General features: G+C 51.5%; 1 non-coding gene across 1 annotated transcript; it reads right to left on the reverse strand.

Moving 5' to 3' along the window:
* Positions 1-3,618: 3,618 nt before the first annotated feature.
* On the reverse strand, positions 3,619-3,725 carry LOC137461092 (U6 spliceosomal RNA). Its single transcript, XR_010993221.1, has one exon. It is a non-coding gene; the product is annotated as a U6 spliceosomal RNA (small nuclear RNA).
* Between the last annotated feature and the right edge of the window lie 2,631 nt (positions 3,726-6,356).

Here is a 6,356-nt window from a genome sequence, read left to right on the forward strand (position 1 = left end):
AAATCTGAACAAAAATCTATTTCAGTCAGAAGTGAACAATAGCTGCCCTTGATTATTTTTAACTAAAAGGGAACTTCATTCCTATACCACAGCGATGGGTTGGTGTTTGCATTATACATTCATCCTAATAGCAGGGGCCATGGTAAAAATCAGGAAAAACATATGTAAATAAGGTGTGTTTGTTTAATTAAGCCATTTTCCCTCCAAATTGATTTGTTGTTCTCTTCAAGATACTTAGTTGGGAGAGGGGAATTGGAAGGCATTTCACAGAATCATGCAATGGTAAGGGTTAGAAGGGACCCCTGAAGATCACCTAGTCCAATCCCCCTACTACAGCAGGATCACCCAGAGTAGATGATAGGATAGGATAGGATAGGATAGGATAGGATAGGATAGGATAGGATAGGATAGGATAGGATAGGATAGGATAGGATAGGATAGGATAGGATAGGATAGGATAGGACAGGACAGAACAGATCAGGTTGGAAGAGACCTTCAAGATCATCACATCCAACCTGTCATCCAACACCACCTAAGCAACTAACCCATGGCACCAAGAAATCACGCCGGAACACGTCCAGGTGGGTTTGGAATTGGCTTCCAGAGATGGGGACTCCACAACCTCTCTGGGCAGCCTCTTTCTGTGCTCTGCCACCCTCAAAGCGAAGGATTACTTCCTTCTGTTTCCTTGGAACCTCCTGTGTCCCAGTTTGTGTTCACTGCCCCTCGTCCTGCCACCGGACACCACTGGGAGTGTCTGGCTCCATTCCCCTGGCAGCCTTTAGCTACGGACGGGCAATGGCATTCCCCCTCAGACTCCGCCGGGCTAAGCAGCCCTCACTCTCAGCCTTTCCTTGCCAATTAAGTATTTCGGTGCCCCAAACATCTCAGGATCTTCCTGAAAGGCCCTTGAAATATCTTGGTTTACTCTGACCCACTAACAGAGGGGGAAAGAAGTCAAAATCTGCGCGGAGTACAAACTTCGGTCTCTTGTGCCAGCTAACGCCGCTCTGCAGAGACGAGCGGCTCGCCCTCGCTCTTCCGACGGGAAGATCTCAACGGCAGCGCCCTCCTCACCTACCGCCCGCCCTGCGAGGTGCGGGGACAGAGGCGGGAGGAGCCGAGGGCTGTGAGAAGCCTCCTGCTGTACCCCCACCCCCGCTTCGCAGTAGCGTTCGGCTGGGCAAAGCCTCCAACCTCACCCAAAGCCGCGACACAGCGCGGGGAGGTTGGGCGCCCCTGCAGGGCCTGAGAGCTGCGGGCGGCGACGCCCCCTCGTGGCGCTGCTGCAAATCGCCTCTCGGCTTCGCCTGGGAGGTTCGCGGCCTTGCCGGCGGGGAGCGGTGCCGAGAGTGGCCGCCGCGCAGTGAGTGGCCGCCGCGCCGTGAGTGGCCGCCGCGCCGTGAGTGGCCGCCGCGCCGTGAGTGGCCGCCGCGCCGTGAGTGGCCCCTGCCAGGCGCCTTCTCTGTGGAGCGTTTGCTCTCACCCTCTGCTTACGGTGCTCCAAAGCCGGTTAGCCAAAACCCGGTGGGGCCGAGAGGTTTATAGAATTGTTTGCGTTGGAAAAGTCCTTTAAGATCATCGAGTCCAACCTCTATGTAAGCCATGCCCCTCAGCACCTCTGCAGCCTTTTAAAACCTCCAGGGAACGGAGTTCAACCACCTCTCTGAGGAGCCCATTCCAGGACTTAACAAGCCTCTCAGTGAAGACATTTCTTGTAACACCCGATGTAAGCCTCCTCTGGTACAACGTGAGGCATCCTAGCTTGAGAGAAGTGTCGGAAGCGAGGTGGTCTCCCCTCCGCCTCCTTTTCTCTAGACCAAACAACCCCACTTCCCTCGGCACTTCCTCACCAGACTTCTCCACCCCCATTGCCAGCTGTGTTGCCCTTCTCTGCACCTGCCCCAGGAAGAACAGAGAGCCTGTCCCCATGCTAAATCATACATGTCGGTGATGAAAGAAACAGAGATGCTTCCCCTCCTAAGAGGCAGGAAAAGAGCTAAATGAGCTCTACTGCACAGCAGCTGCAGCACAAACAGGTATCTTCATGTTCCTTTCAGGCTAACTGTAAAAACTGCCTGCCTCAGACAGTCTCACATCAGCTGGGGCCAGTTGTTTGCCTCTGAACTGTGGTCCCTGTGCTCAGCTGTTGCAGTTGGGATCACAATATCACAGTATCACTTAGGTTGGAAAGGACCTCGAGGATCATTGAGTCCAACCTATCAACACAGACCCCATGCCTAGACCATGGCACCAAGTGCCACGTCCAATCTCCCCTTGAACGCCCCCAGGGTCGATGACTCCACCACCTCCCTGGGCAACCCGTTCCAATGCCGAATGACTCGCTCGGTGAAGAGCTTCCTCCTCACCTCGAGTCTAAACCTCCCCTGGCGCAGCTTGAGACTGTGTCCCCTTGTTCTGGTGCTGGTTGCCTGGGAGAAGAGGCCAACCCCCACCTGGCTACAACCTCCCTTCAGGTAGTTGTAGAGGGCAATGAGGTCTCCCCTGAGCCTCCTCTTCTCCAGGCTAAACAACCCCAGCTCCCTCAGCCTCTCCTCACAGGGCTGTGCTCAAGGCCTCTCCCCAGCCTTGTTGCCCTTCTCTGGACACCTTCAAGTCTCTCAATGTCCTTCTTAAACTGAGGGGCCCAGAACTGGACACAGGACTCAAGGTGTGGCCTAACAAATGCAGAGTCCAGGGGCAGAATGACCTCCCTGCTCCTGCTGGCCACACTATTCCCAATGCAGGCCAGGATGCTATTGGCCCTCCTGGCCACCTGGGCACACTGCTGGCTCATATTCAGGTGGCTGTCAATCAGCACCCCCAGGTCCCTCTCTGTTTGGGAGCTCTCAGGCACTCCGACCCCAGCCTATAGCTCTGCATGGGATTGCCATAGCCAAAGTGCAGCCCCTGGCACTTGGACTTGTTGAATGCCATCCCATTGGACTCTGCCCATCTGTCCAGTCAGTCGAGGTCCCTCTGCAGAGCCTTTCTACCCTCTAACTGACTAACATCTGCCCCTAACTTTGTGTCATCTGCAAACTTGCTGATGACTGACTCTACCCCTTCATCCAGATCATCGATGAATATGTTGAAGAGGACAGGGCCCAGCACTGATCCCTGGGGGACACCACTGGTGCCTGGCCTCCAGCTGGCTGTGGCACCGTTCACTGCCACTCTCTGGGCCCGGCCCTCCAGCCAGTTCCTAACCCAGCTCAGAGAGCTGCTGTCCAAGCCAGGGGCTGACAGCTTAGTCAGCAGTTTGCTGTGGGGGACGGTGTCAAAGGCCTTGCTGAAGTCCAGGTAGACCACATCCACAGCCTGCCCCACATCCACCAGACGGGTCATAGAAGGAGATCAGGTTGGTCAGGCAGGACCTGCCCTTCCTAAATCCATGCTGGCTGGACCTGAGCCCTTGGCCATCCTTCAGGTGCGCAGTTATTGGCCCCAGGATAATCTGCTCCATCACTTTCCCTGGCACTGAGGTCAGGCTGCCAGACCTGGAGTTTCCAGGTTCCTCCATCCGACCCTTCTTGTGGATGGGGACCACGTTGGCCAATTTCCAGTCACCTGGGACCCCTCCAGTGAGCCAGGACTGGAGGAAAATGATGGAGAGAAAAAAATATGGAACGCTTCACGAATTTGCGTGTCATCCTTGCGCAGGGGCCATGCTAATCTTCTCTGTGTCGTTCCAATTTTAGTGTATGTGCTGCCGAAGCGAGCAGCTTCGAATCTAGCAGATTGCCCTGTGTGGGGATGGGGCCTTGCCAAAAGCAGCCTTGCCATTTATGCCCTTCGTCTGAGGAAACAGATGCACCCTCTCACCGTCTGCCCTCTTCAAGGAGCTGCACAATGGACCTGGGAGAGTGGATGGCACTGCTCAGATCCTCAGCCCTGGAATCCCTAAATGCACACCCAGGTATTTCTGCTGAAGCCCATACCCCACACAGTCAGCGGAATTAATCTCTGCTACTCCACCAAGCTCTCAATTCTTGTACTCATCAGCTTGGGGTGAAAAAAATAAAGAAGGGGAAAAAAAGGGGAAAGAAGTAAGCACAGAGTCTGATCTGACAGCCACAGGCTGAAAGAACACCTGTGTCTGGGCAGTACTCAGACATGTGGTAAGTAAGCAGGTAGACAGACAAAAGCCTAGAGAGATGGCTCGCTCAGTCATTAGATGGCATCTCCTTCTAGCTCATCCATTAATCATAATGCAGCCTCAGAAGGGATACATTAAAAAGTAAATACTTTGTGGATTTTTAAGCTCTTGTTTGGAGGTTTTGAAAAGCCAGGAGCATCTGAGAGGAACTCAGCCATATTCTTTTATTGGAGAAAGGGAGCAGAGTTCCTGCTTTTTAAGAACTTGCCCATTCCTTTGCCTTGCCCACAGGGGTGGGCGTGTGCAGCCACAGCAAGCACCAAAGCACCATTCCTCTTCATAATGTATCTTTGCCCCTTGGAAAAGGGATTCGCCTTCCCTGTTTTACTTGAAACATAAAAGAAGACTTGTGTTCCAATTTATTATTGGGGTTTTTATTAATGGAGAATGAGTGAGAAGAAATTAAATGAGAGGGCTTTTTGCTCTTTGCTTACTTTATTACATTTCCCTTTTTGTTCCATGGAAGGAGAAAAATGAGAAGAACATTTCTTCCCACATGCTCTATTTTGAGTGCTGTGCCCTTTTCTTTGAGAAGAAGGGGTCTAGAGAGCACAGAGCTGGAATAAATCCCCTCCAAAATTTCTTCCTGTAGGAAAGACACATGTAAGCAAATAATTTTTAAAGTGTTTGCTTTTAAAAGTGATGCTAGGGATTGTAGTAATGGGTTTTCTTGGGCTTTCAAATCACTTTCCCCTTCCCTGAAGTGCCTGCTGTCTTGTGGAAGTTCTGCTAACCAAAATTTTCTTTCAGGGTTCCAACAGAAGCAAAAGAAAAGCGAGAAATTTGGCAGGGGGTGGGGAAGTGTTATGAAAAGTGGCTTCCACAGGTACATGATGTGGAAAATGGAGCCACTGCTGGTGCCACTATCTCTTGCTCACCTGGTATCTGGGATCAATGAGTAAATCTTTTCCTCCTGCAGGTGTCCTGTGCCTGGTCACTCCAGAGTAACACCAAGCTCGGCTGCGCAGAAAGCTTCTCCAGAGCCTCTTGGTTGTGCTACTCTCTTCTGTAACATTAGTATTGTCTTCCTCCATCAGTGCAGGGCCAGGCTTCTTAGTCTCTATAATTTTTCCCTAGGAGTGGCACAGAGAATAAATATACACTGCTGTGTCCCACAGACATGAGGGGAGGCCCAAAGTGGAAGTTACATTTCCATAGCAGTTTGAGCCTATCCTAATTCAGCACTGCTGCCAGGTTACTGCCTCATTGCATTCCCTACTGCATTGTAGGGAGCAGCTTGGGGGCTGAACCAGTAGAAAACCCTTTTTTCCCCCTTCTTAATCTAGAAACTTGCCAAGCAGAAAAGAACCTGGGGATGCTGGTTGACAGCTGCCTGAAAGTGAGCCAGCAGTGTGCTCAGATGGCCAAGAAGGCCAAGAGCATCCTGGCCTGGATCAGGAACAGTGTGGAGTTGGGAAGTGATCATGCCCCTGTACTCAGCACTGGTGAGGCTGCACCTTGAATAATGTGTTCAGTTTTGAGCCCTTCACTACAGGAAAGACACTGAGCTGCTGAAGTATGTCCAGAGAAGCACAATGAAGCTGGTGAAGGGTCTACAACTTGTTCAGGTCTTATGAGGAACTGGAGGGAACTGGAACCTGTTTAATCTGGAGAAGAGGAGGCTGAGAGGAGACCTGAAAGGAGGTTGAAATGAGGTGGGGTTCAGTCTCTTCTCCCTAGTATCAGGTGATAAGACAAGTGGAAATGGCCTGAAACTGTGCCAGGGGAGGTTTACCCTGGGCATGAGGAAGACTTTATTTATGGAAAGAGTGGTCAGGCATTGGAACAGACTGCCCAGGGAGGTGGTGGAGTCACCATCCCTGGAGGTGTTGAAGAGACATGTGGACATGGCTCTTTGGGACGTGGTTTAATGGCAATGGTGGTGTTAGGTAGATGGTTGGACTCGATGAGTTTAGAGGGTTTTCCCAACTGAAACAATTCTGTGATCCTATGATAATGCCACAGCAGTTCCTTGGTCACTCAGAGTGCAGCCTTAGCTTCTAGTCCAGCAACAGATAGAGTGAGCTTGGTGAGTGTGTAGCCACCTATGCCAGAGTGTACCTTCTGTGCATTGCCTTCTGTGGGCAGACTAGTGAGCACTTTGATATCGTTCAGCATCCATCTGTATTTCTGCAGTACATCATTTGTACTTACTAACCAGACAGGTAATTACAAACACTCTTGCAACTGGGGTTGA

This window comes from Melanerpes formicivorus, unplaced genomic scaffold (assembly GCF_026170545.1).
Source record: "Melanerpes formicivorus ecotype bairdi unplaced genomic scaffold, bMelFor1.0.p_v2 SCAF_3, whole genome shotgun sequence".
Classification (NCBI taxonomy): domain Eukaryota; kingdom Metazoa; phylum Chordata; class Aves; order Piciformes; family Picidae; genus Melanerpes; species Melanerpes formicivorus.